The sequence below is a fragment of the Hetaerina americana genome, unplaced genomic scaffold (assembly GCF_022747635.1).
Source record: "Hetaerina americana unplaced genomic scaffold, ioHetAmer1.1.p SCAF_1, whole genome shotgun sequence".
In the NCBI taxonomy this organism is placed as follows: Eukaryota; Metazoa; Arthropoda; class Insecta; order Odonata; family Calopterygidae; genus Hetaerina; species Hetaerina americana.
In genome coordinates, this window is record NW_027286069.1 from 83,286,247 (window position 1) to 83,309,531 (window position 23,285).

General features: G+C 38.4%; 1 long non-coding RNA gene across 1 annotated transcript in view; it reads left to right on the top strand.

Moving 5' to 3' along the window:
- Window positions 1–23,285, top strand: part of LOC139686343 (uncharacterized) — a 171,229-nt gene that overhangs the window by 119,251 nt on the left and 28,693 nt on the right. Inside the window, exon 3 of the long non-coding RNA XR_011700367.1 lies at window positions 1,274–1,315. This is a non-coding gene — a long non-coding RNA (uncharacterized lncRNA). The remainder of the gene's footprint in view (window positions 1–1,273; window positions 1,316–23,285) is intronic.

Consider the following 23,285-nt stretch of genomic DNA (forward strand, 5'->3'; position numbering starts at 1 on the left):
TTTAAGTTTCCCTTCAGCCCCCCTTTCTTATACCCTGCTCTCGTCCCTGCTGTTTCCGCCATAAAATGTTTTCCTACTCTCCATCCAAATGCTTATATTCATCTTCATCCTTATATCCTTGCTTCAAGCGACTATCATTTCTTCCCTCTTTCTTTCCGTTTCTCTCTCGGGTGCCATAGCTGGTCGGCTCGGATGCAGATAAGGTTCTTCGGGGGTTGATTTCGTGGGGGATGGAGACCGGAGGGGTGGTTTGGATATGGGATGAGGTTGCTGGTGATGTTTCGGAGCGCAAGTGAGTTTCGTAGGGATGGAAGACATGGAATTGAGGCTTTTCCGCTTGTCCGTGTTCCAGCCTCACTACTTCTCCCTACCGCTCTCCTTCTACGCATTCCCGTCATCCGAACTCGCTATCTCCGGCACACCAACACCCTCTCTCAATATCCATTCCCTCCACCAGACGCTTGACAGTTTCGCAGCACCAAAATACGATTTTATAAGGCTGAATGATGCTTCGTTCCTTTCTAGCGTTTCATATTTTTCATATTCCACTACTTCTCGGACTCCTGCAGATTTTTATGTAGAGAAAAAGAGAATCAATAATATGCGTAATTCTTAATGAGTACATGTAAGCCTGTGAGGGTGAATGATTTTTGATTTCGTCCCCAAACAAAGCGAAGAGCTTGTTAGCATTAAGTCCTAGGGATCTATCTATCTAACTTCTATGTTTTCTGAAAGTGATTTATTATATAGCTGGCCTTTTTGGATGCATAAATTTTCGTTCATAATTATGTTAGGCGTACTGAAATGAATGACGCTGTTGTTCATTAAACTTTGGAAGAATATTCGTGATATTTACACAGACTGTACTTTTTACTGAGTAGCCTGATTAGTTTTCTGTACTTGGAAATTGTTACGCAGTGTGCATAAAAAGTATTTCGCATTCGCTATTTTGATATTCTATTTGCTAATTGTTAATTATAAAATCCTTTTTAATCCACGTTTCTTTATAGACATTTTTTTTTCTTTCTTCATGACAGGTACTTTTTTTAATTTTTTGTTTTTAATGTTTAATAACGCTGTTCTTATTAATTAAACAATATGACGTCATGATATTATGGTTAAAAATTAAACCTAAATTAATATTGTATTCTGCTTTATTAGTGTATTAGGGCTTCATATTTAAACGATATGCATTATTGATGTAATTTAAAGTGAATTTTAATTATATGGCAGTTAATGCTTGTAGCATTATAATTTATATTTGTCTTTTCAGGAATGTACATTTGAAAGGATCACGTCCTACTTTCAACGTGAGGTAAGCATGCATACATTTTTTCATATTATTATTATGTTTGTAATAATCATAAATTGAAAAGACGAATTTTCAGGAAAAATGAAAAAATAACACTACAGAAGAATTGGTCAATTTTTAAGGGAAATTGGATCTTAGAATTCTAGGAAGTTGATATTATCAAGAATTCGTCCTGAGACCCGTTTTGTATCTCAGTCAGACAAAATAAAATAAGGGTAATGTTAGAAATTAAAGTTTTGCAAGTGGAACTGCTAAATCCAAGAATGATGATAAAAATGTTGTTCAGGTGGGAAAACGACTGCTTGAAAGAGAAGTTAGGGTTGCTGATGGAAATAGACATCGAGGCACCATTGTATTAAAGGGGTAATCAACATTAAAAACCTAAGCATTAGGCTTTTCTTACTGGCAACATATCGAATAAAATTTCAATCGGAGGATAATATTAATGCAACCATTACAGTACGCGAATGTAATGGCGGGTATATATTTTATATGGATGTATGTGCATAAATAGAACTTTGCATGTGATATTTGAGCGGGAAATCCGATTCCGTCCGATATTTTAATATCGGACGGAATCGACTTCATTTTACCGAATGGGATTGGAAAAATGCAATAAAAACAACTGAGTGTTATTAATTCTCATTTATTTGGCCACAATTTTTCAGTAACCACATCAGTGTTTTTGCTGAACATTAGAAGTTCTTAATTAAGGAATTGGTCCATGACTAATGATGACCATTTATATTTTTGTAAAATTATGGCAAAACTATAATGGTGCAAATAATAATTACTATTACATCCATTATGATGGAACTAAAATATGAGCATCAAAACCGCAGAGAAAGTAAATGAAGATTAATAATGAAACATTTAGCTAGGCTCTCGAGTACACTTACAAAGCATGGGAATCGATGCGGTCTTTTTCTGTATTAGTCAATCAGACTGCAAGAATTAAGTCAGAGAAAGAGAATCTAACACCGACTTGTCAAAGGAAATTTATTTCCTTTGACAATTCGTAAATACAGAAAAACCAAGGTAACTAACTATAAAATAGTGGTTGAGAAACTGCAATGATAATTTGGCATTCATATCCATAGTCGAATCCGTTATTTTAAAAAAGTCCTGGCAGACACCCACAAGTTAATTTTCTGAATGCAACGTAAATATTCATTAAGAAATAATTGTAGGGAATGGAAATTTGCAAAGGTAAAGTTAGGCAGGGTATTTTCCCGGTAGCAGTCTGCACTTTCAAAACTATACTCCAAGGAAATAGCAAGATGGACACACGAGAATAAGTGAAGAATATATCATTAATTAGTGTGGTCGGTCAAATTTTATTTGGGAAAACAATAAAGGTTTGATAGAAATTAATGAGGGAATCGGTAAGTTAATGAAATAGGGCCAGAGTTTTCACTAAATTTTAGACCATTCATAAATTTCATTAAAGTCCTACCTCTTTTGGGTTTTCCACTATTAACCGGTAATTAATGTTGTCTTCATTACTGTTAGACTTTTTTTTAGACCCACATAATTTTGTTTATTTCATTTAAAACCAAAAATGCCAGAAAATATGGTAAATATCCGTTTTTATCCACATTGGTTTTCTCTGTGTAACCATCAAAAGGAAATGAAACTAAAACGAACATTGTGGTTTTTTATAATAATATCTTATAGTTGTAATTATCCAGCGTCTTGCCAAACTGTTCGGTTTTAATTTCAGGGTATGATATGAATACGTTCTGGTATATGTTCTTTTTCTTGCAGTAAATCTAGGCAGCTGTGTTGTCACTAATAATGGTTCGGATAATAGTTAGATAATAATAGTTCGGGTACAGTTCTTAATCAAGTCTAGGTTTCCCTTCTTTGAATTGGTATGTGACGACCATAGGTGTTAGCATATTCGCGTGAGATTCATGTTAGTGTCGTATGTTCCTAGTGTGAAGTATATTTAGCAACTGAAATTTTTTATGAGGACTAAATACGGCAATTTATATCAATTAAGTGTCTCCCTCTTTCTTTTTGGATTTATGTGAAATACTTTAGCAGAAATAAAGTTTTATTCAAAGGTTGAAGTTAGATAAGCTTTATAATTAAACATTAGAAAAATTATTTTGGTAATAAGACTAATAGTAAAATTTTACCAGCAAATTGTGTAGACAAAACAACAAGGTTATACACAATATCTTTGACGTTTCAATTTTCTAGAGTGTTGCGTTAAAAGTCATTATAAATTATACCCATTCCGTCTACATAAAGTTAATCATAGTTTTTTTTTTTTTTTAATATTCGTCTGGCATCAAATGTCGTGTAATTTTCATAGAGATTCACTGACCCGAGAGAAAGCTATTAGGCTATTTCAATAAAATGTTTAGCTAGGACACTCATTGCTTAAATGCTTATTCATTTATGTTTTAAACTCAACATTTGATACGTAAAGTTTTAAATTATTCGAGAATGTATTTGAATATCTCTACGGTATGTTCATTGCTGTTAAGAAAGCATTCCATAAAAACGGAACGACGTTTTATCCTTCCTTTGAAATTAGTTTAATAGTTTCAGGACCTCTCAACTTAAACACAGTTTAATATCGGTGGGAGGTCGCAATTTTTTATTTTCATTAAAAGCGCACGGGTTTGAAACTATTAGCGAGCGACTCTTTCCCAAATTTCCATTTTCCTCTCCGTTAAAACTCGCGGAAATCCTTTGGAGCGATGAGGACGAAAGCCTCGAGTAAATCAATCAATTAAAAAGTGAGAGCCTTTAAGCTAACCTTCTCAGTCAGTCTCACCCGCCGCTTTGTTTTTCGCTCCGTTTACCTGAACGCTCTCTCGGCTCATTTCGCCCTTCATGGCTAGGATGGAGGTGGAAAGGTGTTTGTGTGTGTGTGTTTGTAACTGGGAGAGGAGAGGGATAGTGGGAGAGAGAAAGATAGAGGGGGAGAAATAGAGATAAAGGGAGAGAGAGAAAAATAGGGACTCAAAGGAAAGGCAGAGAGGGAAGAAGAAGGTGACCCGAGAGAGAAAGAAAAGGAACATCGCCTCCACTTTAAAGTGGTAGGATGTGGTTATGGAACATTGAACCACTCCCGGACGGTTTCCCACGGAACTGAGGAAAACCTGGATTGACGGGGGTTGGAGGTGGTGGAGACGAAGAAGCAATTTGGTTTGGAATGGGAAGCGAAATAGAACGGAGTGATGAAGGGGTTGGTTGAAAAACGAGAGACAGAGAAGGGGGAAAATTAAAACAACGCGTCGCGTCGGAGGCTTTTTCTTCTGTAAGCCTCAACTCCCTCCCTCAGCCGTACTCTTCAGTTTCTAACCCCTCAACACTGTTTCCCCAAATGCAAACCCCGGTTCTCCTCTCGCGCGCGCCCACCCGACCTGTCCCCCCAAATACACCTCCTGTCCCATCCTACCTTTTTTCCCTCCCTCCCCCCTTTTATCCTCTTTCATCCCCTTTTGGTTGGTGCGTTGGCACGCGGCTTCTCCTGAGTCGTTAAAGGGCTCAGAGGCGGAGTGTGGCACTCTCACTTGGTCCCCCTTTTGCTGTTTTTTATTTTAAATACTCCTCTGATCCTTTCTTCTTCCCCCTCCCACTATGTTTCTTGTCCCCTCTCATTTCCTTTCTTCGCTCAGCTTCCATACCGTACCGCTCACTCCCCCTTCTTTAACTCCCCTCTCCTTCGACGGAGCTTAAACTTTCATTAGCGGAACCAAACGCTGCCTTCTCTCTCACATCCCTCTCACCCCGCCATCCTTTTTGCCAGCCAAACCGAGACTGCTCTCCTTCGAAAGGAGGAGGAAAGCAACCTTCCTGTCACTTCTCTTCCCCCACTTCCTTCATCCTTTTTTCTTCTTATTCCTTTCCTCTTTCATCCTTTGCCCACTTCCTTCGATCCTTCCTTCCCTACTCCCTTTCCATCTTCCACAAGGATACGAATCCATCCTCTTTGTGCCGTCTCTTTTGTATGACGGCAGGCAAAGACGAGGACGGAGTTCGCGGCTGGAAATCTCTCAAGGAGCTCCAGCGCGCTCATTCTCTCCTAGCAGTTTCTCTAGAACACCGTTGCCGTTTAGCAAGCGTCCATTGAAGCGTGGGCAGAGGAGGTTTCTCACTGAGGGCGAGAGGGAGTGGGATCGTGGTGGGGGTTGAAATTTTTTATGAGCAGTCAGAAAGAAAGGAGCTGAGGTGAAGGCCCGGGGAGAGGGAAGAGCGGGAGCTGGATAGATGACCTGGCATCCAAGGTTATAGCGTGGCGGGATGTAAGAGGGAAAGAAGAGCTAGGCGTTGTAATCACGTTCGAGAGCAGGTGTAGACGGAAGCATGCGCTGGAAACTCATGCCCTGCTGTAAATTAGACTCTGGGTAATTCTCAGTAGTAAATGTAAGAGTTTATTTTTAATATTTATTTTTGTAACAAAGGAACTTTAGAACCGCAGATTAAAGTTAAAATTTAGCTCCAGGAATCGCGTTGTCATTAGAATTACCGTAATTTGCAATTCTCTTATCTTTAAGAATATATTTTTTTAGGATTTAGAACGAATTGAAAATGTGCAATTCACAAATTTTCATGCAATATAGTACTGTCAGTGAATTAGTACCCATCAGTTTTTTGCATAGTTTTCAGGATTAGTAAGGGTTTTCCTAAAAACTTGTATTTTGAGGCATTAAATAAACATTTATATGTAACCAATATGTGAAAATATATTCGTACTCAGTACAAATACACAAACTGTAACACACCCTGGTCGTGCCTATTTGAAACACTGATTAAGAGGCTTAATTTAGAGCAGTTCGATCAAAAGGTTTCGGTAATATGCGACCAAAAGCCCTCATAATGCATTACTGGAAATGCACTTTCCCGTGCTTGCATGAGAAACCTTATGAATGACTAGTTAGAGTAATTAAGCTGTATTGTGAGCGAAAGGTCATCAATTGGAAGTGAAATGGAAGGAAAACACAGAAGCGGTGGTGATGTCCTCGGTGAATGGCGTTGAAACTGGCATTCTCACTATTAAAACGCTCTCAGTGGAAACAAAATGGAATGATTGAAATATCATTCTTCCGTGTTTCATGAAATTAAACTCTTTTATGGCTTATTTTTAATGGTTCTTGAAATGAAATCCTCTCATAGGAGTACTCCTATTCAATTTAGGTTTTCATTATTGTCAGTTTAGCATTTGGTAACCATTTTTCTCCCTGAAAATTATTACATGATAATTCATAAAATGATTGCGTTGCGTGATGAGTAGTGCCTTTTTCAAAATGGAAACCGGTTAGCAGAGGGAGCAAAAATTAGAGACAGTGATTAATAGGACAAGACTGATAGGAAACACGAGAGAAAATCATCCAATTTCCCACGCATAAAAATGCCGAAACGTTTCTTGGTTTAAATTTGGTCAAGTGAGAGAATATTGACACTACGGGAAGAATATAAAGATTCGAGAGCTTAATAATCAGCTGGAAGCAAGGAGAGTAGTACCTGATACTTTCTGATAGGAAGGAATAGAGGATAGAGGAGAGAAATAAATATGTAAGCTTATATTCGGGTCACGGTACTACGACGCTGTGTGCCCGGGGAAAATAAGATTGTGGGCAAAAATTCGTCGACAATTTTATTTCCATGGGAAGACGTGTTCGACGCACGTTATGTTTGGAATATTCAAGAATTTTCTCGTTAAAATTGGAGGAACGTGATTTTTAAACACAATGTTTTTTTTGAGGGGGAGTAAAAATTCTTAGTTTAGAAGTTTTTGCCTCGTTGGCTTCGTGTAGGCTTACCTTTGATTTGCCAAGCATGATTTTTCAGTAAGAAGAAGTTAGTTTTTATATCGAAAGTTTCTTCTAGAATTTGATATTATAATTAAACGGAGAGATAAAATCTAAAAAGAGGAACTATGGTGATATGCAATATTTATAAAATAACAGGTTTATATCCACAATGCTTGAAATAATGCTTCAAAACATTTATTTAATATTTTTGGGGTAATGACTTCATATTAAAAAGGTATAAATCCACCAACCTCGATCAATTTGTTAATAATGCCAATATGCATTAAATAGAACCTTAACCTTTCATCGAGAAATTATTACTTTTGAAAAGAAGTTAAAAAGTAAATGTAGAGGAGTTTGGATGAAGAAGTTGGGTAATTATTCAAGTATTTAGACGGTGAAAAAGGATTAAATTTTATTTATTTATCGTATTTTTCGCTGAAGTAAAGACAGGAGATGATACCGTACTCTTCGATAGTAATAATTAGGTTACACTCAGCACACTCTATTTTTATTGATATTAATGAGATTCCCTTTTCGGGCGTTATTTGGTCTCTGAGTGGCTGTTTATTCAACATATAGGTACACTTCTCGTGAAACTCATACATTTCCACTTCCCCTGTCATCTAATGCCCCTGGCCCCGTCACTCCCTATGGATTTCGGCCGTTCCATTCTCGTTTTCCGACCCTCGATTCGGCCGTCGCTCGTTCCAGCAGCAAACTGAAAGAGAGAAAGAGAGAACCCTGACGTTTATTGGGCTGCCATGCGCACACAAACGCCCACACGCACGGAGGGAGCTTAACTCACTTCATGTGGGAAAACTTTCTGAGTGGAAAAAGTATAAAACGCCGATAACTTAATTTACGTCCTATGGACGCAATCATCGAGAAAATAATGACTTTCTATCCCGAGCATTGGTGCCACTCGCTCCCGCCCACTCTCTCCTCCTTCCTTTCTTCCCCACTGCACTACTCCTTTTTCTCCTTCTCAACTCTCTCACTTCACCACTCAATCCTTAGTTCATCGATGGAGAGCAAATAGAAGTTTTGCGGTAGGAGAGAGATTCACGATATTTTTGCAGTATGTTTAAAGAAGTCTCCGTTAGCTATGGACTTCCAATGAGACAGTGTGTTATTTATTTTTCTCTAATTTTGGGTAACCAAAGGAACATCTTAGCTTAAAAAGAAGCATTTGTATTTTATCAATTATTAGATTAACGTTTTAAGAGGACATGGGTTGCTAAGTCTGACTAAATTTACATTATGTTTCTTTAGATAAGGTTACCTGATCACCCTTTATCATAAAAAGGAGGTGATCCGAGATTTAATGATTACACTATACATTTGACTCATTCTCATAAACTTACTTACCTTTGATTATTCGACCATATCGTTTGCTTTTTAATACGAGGGTGGTCTGAAAAGTTTCCGACCTCAGAAAATTTCAGGGAAAATGTCTTGTATCTTAGTTGGGCCGGAAGGTTTTCAGACCACCCTCGTAATAATTTGTATTTTGAATATAGACGAGAATACCGATTAACTCACTAAATAAAATTTTTCTTTAACATTATCCTTAATCTTGTGGTTATCAAGGATAAAATATCTAAATCATACCAATAGTAGAAAAAATTGGCAGCATTGAATGGTTGAGCTAGCACATTCTACAATTATGCTTAAACTAGTTAATACCATAGTGAGTTCGAGTTGAATTTACTTTGATTATTAGATGTTGTTTAAGGGTAACTCATTAAAAAATAATTTCTCTCTTTTTTTAAATTTTAAAATTAGTGCTGGAATTGAACAGATATGCTATTGATGAATGTGATAATTTCGTATCAAGTGCTTTGAGAATATTAATTCATTCCATGTCGACAAAGATAATATCTTTTGCGGTAACCTGACGTTAACGAATTTTTATAGCAGTTATTTTTTACTTATTCGACATTTTTACATATCAAATTTTTTAAGACTTACGTTTTTCTAGAGCTTCATCTACATTTAATAAGAATATTACACGTAAGAACAAATGGCGAAGTGCCTGAGGTGATGTGGGGAAATTCAAACATAACTATGGAAAAATATTAACACTTTTCCCTAGAAACTAGTGGAATAGTGTTACTATTTGTTCATTATTATGTGCACAAGAATGTCTCTAATTTTTCAATATTTCAATATCATCTTTTTTCCTCTCTTGTTGTTCTTTATTACACAGTAGAGCAGAGTATTCGAATCAATATTACGGGTTAAAATTTAGTAAGCATCAATAGTGAAATATAAAATAACAATGCCTACGTTTAACGGTGAACAGCCGAAAAATCTAACAAGATCAGGAAAGATATGAAAAATAGACACTAATACACGCGAAAGAAATAGCGTCGGCATCGACAGAAAAACACTTGAACGGCAAAAAACAGATGAATCGGTGGAAAATATGCTTGCTGTAAAGATTTTAGAGAGGTTTTTTTCAGGGCTTGGAAGAGTAGAGTGTCCGACGCTGAGAAAAATTGCAGCGCAACGGTGAAGTTTTAGAGGTTTCTATTGCTGAAAGAGTAGAGTCAACGGAGAAAGTCGGAAGGAAAAGGAAAAATATACATATGAAAGAGGCTGGATGGAAGGAAGAGACAGACAAAGATAAGTAGGAAGGAAGTTGTAAATGCTGGTCGGGGGAGTGGGAGAGGGTGAGCGAGGGAATCTGTGGAGAAGGGAGATGACTGCGAACAGTGACGGAAACCGCATTGTTGAGTGAAAGGAGAGAGTTGGGTTTGGGGTGGTGGGTGGGCTCTTGGTTTGAGTGAAGTGGAGTGCGGAGAGGTTGAGGAGAAGGGGAAGTCACATTCACGCAAACTCGATGGGCGTTCTGGAGAAAAAAGGGGTGAAGGCGATTGGTGGTGACGTGGTTAACAGTGTGCGTTTGCAGAAAAAAGATAGGGTGGAAGGAAGAAAAAAAACTTGTGGGTATGTTCGGAGTAAGTAGGAAAATGAGGGGTTGAGAGTCGCTACGGGGGGAGAACTTTGTGTTGAGCACCCAAAAATGGCAATTGAAAAGAACGGTGAGGGATCTTCTCCCAACGTAGGTGATTCTGATTATTTTTTTTCGATCGACTGGGGTGTATGGAAGGAGAAGAAAAAGACACAAAAATTATTCCACGGAAGCAGATTCTGTTGATTATGGATTGGAAGGCAAAAAACCACACGTCAGAGTTGGATTGACGCAGAGATAAATGGTTTTATGACGGGGTTAAATCTGTGCGTCATAGTTCATGTTAAAAGCGAGTGCTACCGACCCTGAGCAAGCATGCTAAATTCGTCCCTTTGTATTGTTTGGCGACTAATCATCTCCTTCTTTTGCAGGAAGTACTATTTTTCATAAATATCTTAGGGGAAATTGAATTTCTTATTATTTAACTCTGATTTTTAATCATTTTTAATATCGTAAAAGTAAATTGTTACAAAATTATCATCTTGCTACCTGTAACAACTATGAAATTTTTCAGGTAGAGCTATTGTAAAAACAAGAGCAATATGAAAGTGCAATAAAAATTCTATAACATTCAATACTTTTGACGTGCAAAAAGTGCCAAGTTACTATTACTCTTTGTAAATATTCGGCAAACACTATGATATCAGGCTCAATCTTGTGAAGTCTAATCTTGAAGAAACAGAAAAACTTGGTGAGTTTAACTGAAATTAAACACCGTAAAAAGTGCGATGAAATCTACAAAGTATTTCTAATTTGATCTTCATCTTTCTAAATGAGTAATTGAAGCATTCCGCCAAAACATGGTGTAACCATTCGTAAAACGAATATCAACAGAATCGTATCCTGAACCAGATGAGTTGGCGCGAATAATACCGCTGTTTGCTGCTTCAATGATTAAAGTCATATTCGAGATCTCTATCGATTGCGTAATTCCCGTTACCTCACGTCCTTTTTTCCATTTATCATGCGGTTGACAGTTGGTCTCTTTAAATACTTTTAGAGTTTCTATTACTCTACCCTAAAGAAGCATTACCATGCGGCTATCAAGAGTAATGACGTGCCATTAGAGTAACTTCCGCGTACCAACTTTCAGTAATATTTCAACCAACATTACGTTGTTTCCATTTTGAACCAGAGAGGGTCAGGTAGTTTTGTGCAGAGGGCTTTATTTTTATATGATGAAATGGAAGCCGGTAGAGTACCACCTCACGGTTGGACCGTGGTTAATGGAAGGCAACATGAATAAAAAGGAAAAGCTTTGACGGGGTAGGAGCGAGGGGGAAAATGGAGGGAAGGTTTGTCATTGGTAGGAATTGTGATGACGGCTCCAGTCTCGGAGACAGAGCAGCATTAGAGGAAGGAAAGAAGAATTAATGTGGCCCCTTGTTTCCGTGTAAAGGGAGTTATAATTCATAAAAATCAGTGGGGAGGGGGGTTTATGCGAGGGAGTTAGCGGTGCGAAGGAGGGAGGAGAGAGGTCGCTGGAGAAGTCGTGCTTCGGAAAGCCTAAGAGAGGAGTTTTAGGAGTAAGTTTTTGGGGTTTGGTGAGGGTTGTTTGGGGGGAGACAAGTTGGTGGGCTGCAAAGGCTGAAAAAGGGAGATTATTCCCTTCTCATTTTTTTCGAGGGTGTATGGGGGAAACGCCTGGTCCTCCCCGTTCATTTCCCACGTCTTCTTCCACCCACCTCCTGTTTTTTTTTCCTCGTCCCCTCTAACCCTGCCAAGTGGAGAGGAGTGATGATGGGGGAAGGAGGAGACGGAGGGCAACTTTGTTACCGATGGCCACGGACGTTCATTTGGCTCCTGAGTTTGACAAATGCACTCATTTTACCAATTACGGAAATTAGAATAGTTTCAAGGGTGGCATGATTCTCCAAAACGTTTTAAAATCCCGTAACTTTCTTCATTATCATCATTGCCCACGGTCTCCAATATTTTCCACCTGGGTGCGTTCTTGATAAAAATTCACTTAACGCTTTAGGACAATAGAGTAAAGGGAGGAATTCGAGCGTCAGTTTTTAACAAGACCTTATCAAGGTCAATCAAGTTTCTTGGATAATTGCTTGGTTTTAAAATAAATCAAAGCACATCTTTCACACATTGAGGGCTACATTGAATTATTTTCATAAAGTCTTATGGAGATAAATCATTGTTAAGTTCAAATGTAGTTAAGTATGTCTAACTTTTTGTAATCATATTTTAGTATTTAAGAGAAAATGTTTTCTTGCTGATTATTTATAGCATGGTTATATACGAAATATTATTCAGGCATGTGTTTATTTATGAAAAATTTGCTAAAAGTAAATGGAACGACGTGCGAGGCGCAGGTATGAGAACTGGAGAACTCCATTTGGATTTAAACGTAAAAGGTATTAGATGAAAGCAATATGCTCAATACCATTCAAAAGAGACAAAAATTATAGTGACTGTGGCTTATCGTACATATGTTCAGAAAGTAGTTCCTTTGCGATCAGTGCAATAAATGAGAGCTGTAGCAACTTTACGAAGTTGCAAACTACATTATGTCTTTTAGTTTACAGTTATAATTAGTTCAAAGTCACCTATATATGAACAGTAGGAAACGTCTCTGACAGCGGATTAAAACCATTAATCTCATTAATCATCGGGGGCATCTCATGATCGAAGTTAATAAAAATAGCGGGTCACTTCCAATGGAATATATTCTGGATATCATGTACCATTTAACAATGTGATGAACATTATTTTTTTAGAACTATCCAGTCACCTCGATTATTTTTGTCTGGCATAATTGCAATAGCTTTCTTTCCTCTCTTCTGTTTGGATTCATCAACGAAAACTAATGATAGAGAATATTTTACATAATCCTATTAGATTGGCAACTGTTCTACAGCCCATCCAAAACATACTCCAAACGGAAGATTACCATGACTATAATAATTTTACTCAAAAACAGCCGTATCACTTTCAGGTGGAGTCAGGTCTCTCAGCACCTTAAGTATATCAGAATGTTACTACTTCTGGCATTGAAAATTGAAATAATTTGTGCCATTGTCAATTTTCAGTTGCAGTTTCTTAATGGGATCGAGCCAATATATTTTATGTGATTTGAACTTCCTTTTCAAGCTGCAAACAGCAGTTGCAGCCATGATTTTCCCAATGCTACCGAAAAAGGGATGTTAAGTGCGCATGCGCGCATTAACCGCTCGACCAAGCTGTGAATTAATATTTAACAGTAATCTCGACCATTGCCGTCCACGCTGCAGCACCCTTTTCATTATCCCTCGCGGGGAAGGCAGGTCGGTCTCTGTAATACCTATGCGCCTCCCGCGCTTTAGGTATTACGCATTTACTCGATTGCAAAGCTCACAGCGAAAACGGAAGGGAAATTGCCTTTCGGAGCAGTGAAAGAGGACATACGCTCGACCGTTAGCATCAAAGATTTAAAATTCACTCCGGCGTAGAGAATCAGACAGATGAACACTTCTGAGAAGATTTGGGTATTAACTCTGAATATTTTATCTCCTACCCAGAGTCGCCCTGGATGTGCGTGGTTTTTTGGCCGAGTGGGGAGAGAGAGGAGGGGGCTGTAGGTGAAGTGAGGGAAGGGAGAGGAAGGTGCGAAGGCATAGGGAAAGGTTGAGGCAAGGGGATCGAGGGGTGTGCGTGAGAAGGGTGGAGACGGGGGTGGGTGAGAGTGTTTGGCTGGAGGTTGAGGAGTGGGGGGGGGGAGAGAGGAGGAGTAGGGCGATACTGGGGAACGAAGGGACGCGGAAATAATGCAGGAAGATTCGACTGCTCGAACGTTTTTTTATTTCGACGATCGATAACCCATCTCCAAACCGTATTTTTTTTACCCTCCCTCGCCCTCGATGTTTGTTTTGCGTGTATTTATCTGAATGCATCACGTTAACCTCATTCGTTTACTTTAAGTACTTCCCTCCCATCTTTCTTAAATCACCTTTTAAACGTTTAAATCAATTTTCTTGGTTCTCTCTCATGGCAAGCATATTTTTTGTTCGCGTGTTTGCGTCAGAGTGATTTGCTATTCTGTTATGCTTGTTTTAGTTCACACGATAAGGTATTAAATCAATTTTTAATAATTTTTCTAATTCAAGAATGCGAAATATTTTTTATTATACTAACAAAGTGTATTTTTTTCGGTATGTTTCTTTATTTTTTTGCAATATATGTTTTTTCAACCTTATTAAAAATTACAGAGATTATCTATGCAGGTTTATCGACGTTGGCAGGGTTGATTATGTTGTACATTTAAAATTACTGAATTTTTCTTCTTGATATGGCTATTTATCCCTAATTAAAATTTAGCCAATAAAAATAAACTTTTTAGTCTCTCCACTGCAGATTGTAATTGGCAGTCATGATTTGAAACTAAAATTGTAGCTAGGCAACGATATCCCTGGAGAGAAAATAGTATTAGGCCAATGGGAAACATTTTTCAGTGTGTAGTGATGGTATGAATACGAGCTGTGGTGTTGAAACTGAGAGTAATTTACGAAATTTGATAATCCTCATGATCTTTGCAAAATAACCAGTTGAATATAATAAGATTTGAATAGGTATCAAACTTTGCGCAAAATATAATGGCGAGTCGATTTTTGTTGCTGCACTGCTGTTTGACTTTTTATAGGGTGATAGGAACATTTACTCTGATATAAAATGATTGTATGAAGCAAAATTCATTTGAAGTAGTCATTAAATGGAAAGACTGTCTCACGTGGTATGGTATGCTCTGTCATAACATTTGCATTATCTTAAATCACGTCCTCCAGCTTAACTTTGTTTTTTGAATCTTTACAGCGCCAGTCATTTCCTAAATTGAATGTACATTTTTTAACCTGTGACTCGTTAGTTAGATGACTTTTAGGTAAACAGCACTTCACTCTGGCCAAGAAAAACTTTGGCTCATGGGGGACGTTTTGCAGTGTTTTTCGGAGACATTGATTAAGGATTCAATTTAGCTACAGACTCATATTTTTGAACTTTCCCAATTAAAAGAAATAGAGCAATCCTATCGGGTTTTGGATGGAAAGGGAAATGGTTTCAATGGGTAAGCCCTGAAGGATAAATGATGCATTATTCCCTCTTTTTCCGCCTTAATCCCTCTTCACCTGGTGTTTCAGCACACCCACTCCACCCTTAACCCTTTAGGTCTATCCTGCTCTGCCCAATCTCTCCAAAGATACTCTCTCTCTCTCTCTCAGGTCCATTCTAGTCGTCAACTCTCTTTCCCTCCGACTTCCCCACTTAACCGTCCCTGGCCCCCTCCTCGCCTCGCACCCTTCGAACTCTACTCCCAATCCTTCCTTTCTCTCCCTCCTCGAAGGAGTAGACTTCTCCGCAACCCTTTTCCCTCCCCCTTTGACTCCCCCATTCCCTCCCTCCCTTCCCCACCACCGGTAAGATCGCGCTTTTACGCCGTCCTCCCTTCAAAAATCCCTTAAACATTCTTTGCTAATGACTTTCCGTTCCTTCTCTCCCTCTCCCACCCATCCACCGGCCCACCTCCTCTTACTCACTCCCCACCAGCAAAAAGAGGGAATAAGAAGGGAGAGAAACAGTCCACCCTTTGGTGGACCCCTACTTAAGAGGGATGGCTGAAAAAGTTTCCGTTTTTTATGCATGCATTATATAATTCCACGCCTCCGTCGTCTTCCTCCCCCCACTTCTTCCCTTATTTAAGGTTGTTTCTTCTCTCGGTGAGATTTGAGCGCTCCCCGTTTCCTATTTCGCGCACCTCTGCGCAGTTAATTTTTCCTCTCTCTCTCTCCCCCCCCCGCCTTACTTGCTTCTTGACCTCCAAATCTCTACCTCCTTTCCAAGCCCACGCTTTCACTTTTTGTTGGATTCCCTTTTGCTCCCCTGTTCCCCTATCTCCTCGATTTCAGGATTCTCTCTCTCTCCCAGGCAGTCGATTCCCAATATCCTCATGCAAAAGGGGTTCCTCTCAAGAAGCCATCCTCGCCTTCCATTGTCCACGTCCATCCGATATACATCGAGTTCGATCGCTACCCGCAGAGTTCGTTTGAATTAATGATATTTACCTGCCGACGTCATTATAAAGTAAGTTCTCTTTCAATCGGAGGATTGGATAGGAGAAAGTTCTTAATGCGTTAACTTTTCCTTGGTGTTACACTGATATATTTAATCAATGCTTTATCATTGAAATTCCATATTATTTTTTATTGTGCCAAAGGACGCGTATAAAGTGAACGAGCCAGTTTGATGGGAACAATAGGAGTACATTTATTCTTCCGCAATTGCTTGATTGAAGTAGTCTGTTGCTGAATAATCTTTAACTGAACGTTAAATAACACCTTTGGTCCCCGAAAGCGAACGATATTTGCATTTGTGGGCATGAGATGTGGCTTCTTGTTGAAAAATTGTTTTAATGTTTAATGAGTTATCCGTAGGATTCCGCGATTAGATGGTAAGAAATGCAATAAACCGACATCGTTCATGAAAAATATAATGAAATGCCGGAAAACCAATTCTATTTTTTATTTTTAAAAATTGTTTTGAAATTTGATCAATATTTTGTTTTTTACCGGAAAACCAGCAACTATAGTCCTTTAATATGCATAGTACTTCCATAAGAAAATGTTTGCATACGCTTTCTTTCGAATTTATATCTTCTCAATACTCCACGAGCTGCCGAAAAACCTGTGAATGCGTTATCAACACGGCACTTAGGATATCGTTTTAATTTGGACGGAACGTCCAAATTAAAGCTTTAAAAGATTACTTCAGCAAAGAAAAGTAATTCCACACATTCCATTGGGATGGAATGGTGACTTAAATTTTGCCAAGAAATAGCTGAATCAACGGAGATACTGGATGCATTAATGAATATGGTTATTAAACTAAATTATCAAAAGGCTGATATTATATCACATACTTTACCATACTTTTTATTGGAAATCATTGGGCACGAAAATTGTTGTTTTACTGCATTCATTAGAGTAAATTCCATTCATGAATAACATTAATTTCTGATAGTATCATTTCGGATTCCCAAACAATAATTCAAACAGACTTTCATTACTACATGCTATGGAAGAAACAAAACCAATTTCTGTAATGTTCTCCAGATGAATTAAGCTTTGTGCATAGTTTAAAAATGTCTTACATGTTTGTCTGAACATTGTGCGTAGCATCATACGTATCTAGTCGGATGATGGGGTTAAACAATTCATCACGCCTTTAGAACGTGAATTGAAAAAAAACGTGATATGTTCCTCCTTCTTCAAGCTCTGAATAGGATAAACATTCATGATAAAGTTTGAATCTCTCTATTACGTGACGCTTCGCTGCACGGTTTTTTCTTTTCCAGGAATGGCGAGGAACCCTCAGGATTATTTTTGCTAACATTTATTTAGAAAAAAGTTCCAGACAAAGTTTTGGGTCGTGAATTACTGGGGATTTACCTTTTCTAATTTTAAAATAATATGTAATTGTAGTAATAACATAGTTTTTTAAATGATTTTCTAATGAGTTAAGTAGGACTATTCTTTCAAACTAATTTCTACGACATTTATTTTTTTTAAGAGTTTCAGTATTTAGAGGAGATAAAATAGGTTGGATGTAACGTAAGTTGGCGCGGATTTTAAATCATTCTTCTGCTCTAGTTACACTCATAAATGTAAGTAAGCTTAGCATATTTTGTCCTTTTATACAATTTATAATAATCATTAACTGATAAAAGTATTTTTTTCATATAGAGCTCTCTAATTATCCAATTTAATAAGAAATAGTCGGACATGATATCGAGGAAAGTTTTAACAATGTAATAAATGAGAATCGATATTAGGTACCTATGCTACGAATGCGAATGCACTTATGACACCAATGATAATGAAATCTATTTTAAATATTCAATTCAAATATTCATGAGCCATGTATTTTATTTTACTGGCCATACGTTTCCCCGTATCTTCATTTTGGTTGGTAGATGTTGTTTTCGTGGATTCCAAAGAAACTGAGCGTCGTTGGCTTTGCATTTGAATGCTTCCCGGAAAGGATTAGTAGAGGAAAGAGCGTGGGAAAGAAAGACGGAGGCGTATATAAATTTAAGAATTTTTGACAACTTGGTGAATTTCTCAAGAAGTGCCTTTGAAACTTCTTGGCGTAGACTACAAGCGGATAAGGAAACTAAAGTCAATAACTTGTTCAATCCATGAATGCTAAATAAAAAACTTTTCTTATTTGAAATGAAAAGCATTGTGGTGGCTCGGAAAGGACTTAGGGGAAGCGGTGGCAAAAACAAAGGGAGCTCATTACAAAAATTACATCACGGTGAAATGCTTTCCGAGGAAAATACATTTTTTGAAGAATTCTCAGATTTTGAGTTGAAAACTGACGTTCTTATTTGAAAAATCCTTTAATCTTTCGCGTTAGGAAACCTAAAATTTTAATATGGTAGCTTTTTGTTAATATTTATTTATGAATTTGAATATTCAAATGCATGCTTTAACAGGAATTATGGTTAAAAATACCTCTGATTCAACCATATTTTATAGGGACAAAAATACATAGCTATGAATAATAGACCGATTTGGGTTACTCACGTATTTTCTAGTGAAACGCCTCAATTCCGAGAATTCGATATTTTGGAATTCCTGGAACACATGAATACATTTCCGTTCTTTGATAAGACTTATCTCAAGTTACATAGTCGATAAGAATATTCAATCATGCAAAAAATGTGACACAATTTTCCAAATCGCTTCCGATACCTAGTGGCATATTTTGTTATTACAATTGATGAATAGTATACATTCATTAGTGATATCGCTGGTCATTTTCAAATCAATATTATTTTACATCCATTAATCAGAGGTAGTCGGCCGTCAGCTGAGACTATTTGAATGGCTAGAGGTAGGTGGGTAGAGTTAGGATTTTTACGGGGTAAAGGGAGGGGTGTGGAGAAACCCGGCTTATGAAATGGCCTACTCTTAACAATATACGCCTAGGTATCCAAAATTTAAGGTTCCACCCGAGAGAAAACATCCCACTTAAATTACTCTCTACGTAGCTTCCCTAGTAGGGCTAGGGATATGAATAAAAATCCTCTCACCATTAGAATTGAAACCCGGGATTTTCGGGATGGAAAGCCGGACCTCTACGTATACAAGCCTCAAATTCAACTCGATGTAGGTGGAATGAGTAATTCCTTCAAGCTAATCTTATAAGAACGGCAGGTAAAAAGAATTTGGTAGCTATAATTTAACTCATTATGTAATATAATCATCAGATTGCTTTTGAATATAGTTTCTTACCAAATGCATCGAAGAAATTATAATTTTCCTACCGCGAAAGAGTAGTTTTCGCATTGAAATATATAAATACCACAGTTTTTTTTTCTCACGCTCCAAAGAGAAAATCAATTTTGGTTTGATCTTTGTCCCTTTAAGTTATATCAGGGTCAGGGATTCAGCTTTCGACGTTTCGATCAACAGCTTGAGGACGATGGCGGAGTTAGCCATTTACTTGTCGGTAGCTGAATCCCTGACCCCTCTGAAAAACCCGCAAAAGTCCACTATAAGTGTAGAACCTCAACACATTAAAAACATGCAAAAATCACAACACAAAGTATGGACAAAATCAGAATTTTATTTCTCGATAAAGCTACCTCCAAATCACCTCCATTCGTGGATATTAGCAGTAAGCAGGTCTCCCGTCACTCCCTTTGCCATGAGGAGTTGACGTTGCGACTCCTAGCGTCCATTTGTACTTTATTAATTCACCTCGGTCATCAATCATCGTAACTCCCTCCCTTGCCCCCTGCTCTTTCTCTCTCAGTCCTTCGCTCGTGGACACATAAACGGATCCTTCACGCACCAGCGAGCGGCAAACGGAAACCTTTATAAGAAAAAGAAACCTCCCGTTTTCTCTCTCCTCGCACGCCCTCCCTGCCTCCCTCTCTTTATCTCCCCTACTTCCTCCTCCTCGTCAGCGTATATTTCCTTCCTCTTCAGTCCACTTCGCCCCCACCGAGAGAGCGTTCAGTCTCTCCTTCATCTGGATATCAACTTGCACCACCCCTGCCTCGCCCCACGCACACCCGTAGCCCCCGTCCTGACTCCCTCCATCCCTCAATCCGCTCACCCTCCCCTATTCTCGCACGTTTTGCCCCTTGGCCGAACGCGCAGCCACCCGCCTCTTCCGAGTACTCCGTTCCTTCCTTCTCCATTCTCGCCTCCCTCCCACAACTCGCTTCATCTTCCCAGGGCCGCTTCTTCCTCATCCCCTCCCACCCGTCTGCTCACGTCAAGCCTCCTTCTATTCTTGCCTCGTTCCTACCCCCCCTCCCCGGTCACCTCTCCCTCGCGGCGCCCAAAAAACCTTGTGTGGCCACTCTTGTCACCCCCCGCGCCCATCTCTTCCGGTGCCCAATCTAGCCTTGGGTCGAGCGTCCGCTATGAACGCCTTGGCCTCTAGGCCTCACACCGTACATCACTTCGGACCCCTCCCTCACCCTCTTTGCCGCTTCCCACGTCATCCCTTCCCGCACCACGCACTCTCTTCCCATACACGTCCGTACTCCGTCCCTTCCATTTTACCCCCGTTCAACCTCTCCAGCGTCCCCCCTGCCATCTCGGCCCCTCCGTCCAAATACATTGTGCTTCGGATTCCTTACTTTCATTTTATTTTACTATAGCTCTCTCTCTCCATAATCTTCCCAGTGCCTCACATCCATGGGAAACCCTTTACCTCTGTACAATATATCTAAGATCCTGTTACTTTATTTGGTATTTATTTGGATTTATGCATGCTTCCTTTGTAAATTAGTTTGTTGATTTTCTTTCGGGTTCAAACACATATTTTTTTTAATCGAGTACATGGGGGTGCTAGTTGTTGACCTGAGTTTTTGTTTTTATTTTGCAGCTATAAAGGTTTATTTTGAGAAATTTCAAACAAATACATTTACTTACTCCATTTTCTCTAATACTAAGATTTTTTCTGATATGCTGTGAGTACATGCCATGAGAAATTGCAAGCCATTCAATCTTGCTGTTTGATGGGGGAAGTTGTTTGAATGTTCCGGTGCGTGTATTGTTACAAATCGAAAAAATCGAGTATCGTGCAGCGATAAAATTCTTCGTAAGAGAAGTGTTTGTGTAACCCAAAATTCACTCGAGGATTGTAAAAGTGCATGGAGACTTAATTTCTTCCATCCGTTCTTCAACCTCCCACATGTATAAATGGGTGGCCAAATTTAAACGTGGCCTTGAAAGCCTCCAAGATGATCCACTTGAATGACGTCCAAAAAGTGCAAACATATTGTAACTCATCGAAAATTTACGACATGATTTTGGAAAATCGGAGTAGGCAGGTGCGTAACATATCTAATACTGCAGGGATATCAAAAGACCGCGTCAGGTACATTTTGCACAAGGAATTGTACATGATTAAGCTTTGCGCAAGATGGGTGCCGTGCGTGCTCAGTGCGGATTAAAAACGCATTAAACGACACTTTCCATGAAGTGCTTGGTGTGCTTTACGAAAAACAAAATTAATTATCGTTGTCAATGTGTGACGATGGATGAAACATGAATTCATCATGACACACCAGTATCGAAACAACAAAACTATGCAGTGGATAGAGGCTGGTTCTTCAGCACCGAAGAATGGGAAGAAGTTGCCATCGGTGGGTATGGTAATAGCGTGGGATTTCTAGAATACGACAGGAAATCTGTGGATCAACTCTCATGAAATAGTTAAAACAATAACTAGGGAGGTAAAACAACAGTAGGACACTGGACGCAAAAATTTGTATATACAGACCCTGATTGGAGAGAAAAAAAAAACGATATGAAGTGCGGGAAAATTCATTCTATTCCACGGATTTGGCTCCCTCGGCCTTTGCCTCTTCCAAAAACTCAAACGTTTCCATGCTCTTTCGTCCAATCGGAATGCTAATGCGGTAGAAGATGGGAACTTTGCAGCACTTTCGAAAGAACACTACAGAGGTGGGATAATGGTAGTAGAACACCGATGGGTGAAAAGTGTTATTATTAAAGGCAATTGTGTTTAAAAATAAAAAGTTCTGGAAAAAATAAATTGTCGATTTCAACATCAGGCCTAGAAATTTTTAGATCACCCTGGTGTACACATTTATTTTCTACCTGCGGCAATTTTAGTTCGGTGAAAGTGAAAGCTATGCATTCACTTCTTAAGTAATATTGCTTCTTTCACTCTTGATCAGCGTATTTTGTTTGTTCAGATACTTTCCTCATACTTTAAATTGTTATATGAATCTATAGTTATTTACGAACTTTCCATCCCCTCTCTTCTATATTGTTGTTTTTTATAGACTATTTCTTGTTGAATTATTTGTTTCTCCTTGGTGCCAAGTCACCTATCATCTCAATATTTCCCAATATTCGCCTTTCAGCTTTGTAACTTTTTATTCTCTCTCCCTACACTCCTAAATTTTTCAATTCTCACTTCTTATCATCCCTTTACAGATGCCTTCCGTCCTATCTCCTTGCTCCATCTCGCGTAGAGCATTTGTATTTCACCATTCATTTACTTCCTCCCGCTGCTAACATTTTGATGGTTGATAATATGAGTTCCGTGAAATGAAATTCTTTCTTTTGTGTACTTCCCTTATCTTATTATCCCTCTGATATTATCTTCCTAATGGTTTTCTTTGATTGCGTGTTTTCCTTTATTCATTCATCATACATTCATTTGTTTTCCCTTTCTAACGGCCGTGAAAATGTTAAGTGAAAGAATGGGTTTTTTCTTTATATTATGATTTACAAAAATTTATGATTTATTAAGAAAATTGTTTCCTTTTTTTAAATAAGAACTGCTTTAGAGGAGCAACTTGGCTATTTTTGTTCAACATTAAGCAAAGGAAGGAGCCTATATGCATTTGACTTACGCGGAAACAGGTCGTTATGGTGATACCATTTTTCTGTTAAACATTTATTTTCCGACCTTATAAATATTAAAGTTTATATTTTACCTACATAAAAATAGCTTTTAATATTTTTCGTTGGTTTATCTATTTTAGGAAAAAGTATTGACAGTTATTTTTCAAGTCTGCCGTTTACCTCCAGTTTGAATTTCCATGATGTCGTTTTAATCCATATTGATAGTCGTAGTATCTTTATGATTACATTCGTTTACTACTACGTATAAGGAGAAACATTACGTCAGCCTTTAAACGATTAAGTACGGTGATATTAGCAAGTATAAGATTTCTTTA